This window comes from Penaeus monodon, chromosome 25, assembly GCF_015228065.2.
Source record: "Penaeus monodon isolate SGIC_2016 chromosome 25, NSTDA_Pmon_1, whole genome shotgun sequence".
Classification (NCBI taxonomy): domain Eukaryota; kingdom Metazoa; phylum Arthropoda; class Malacostraca; order Decapoda; family Penaeidae; genus Penaeus; species Penaeus monodon.
In genome coordinates, this window is record NC_051410.1 from 14,851,427 (window position 1) to 14,851,847 (window position 421).

Below are 421 nucleotides of genomic sequence, written 5' to 3' on the forward strand. Positions count from 1 at the left end.
GTGCGAAGGCCCCGAAGCGGGCTTTGAAGCGGGCGGTGAAGCGGGCTTTGAAGCGGGTGGTGAAGCGGGCTTTGAAGCGGGTGGTGAAGCGGGCTTTGAAGCGGGCGGTGAAGCGGGCGGTGAAGCGGGCGGTGAAGCGGGCGGTGAAACGTGGGTTATTTACGGAGGAAGTGATCTACAACCTATGTCAACTAGCGGAGAACGGCTGCTCCATACGGCGACTTCGGCGTTGGGCGGGCAGTGGCAAGGACATATACTTTTCACTGTAATTTATGTCCGGAAAATTAATAGCCCCAGCATTGCTTTTCCTTTTGGATTGGAATCATTAATTATCTCTATAATATATCTTAAGATATATGAAGGCAAATAAAGCATTTTTTCTACAGTGCCCTACATTAATCTATATCTATTTATCCATAAT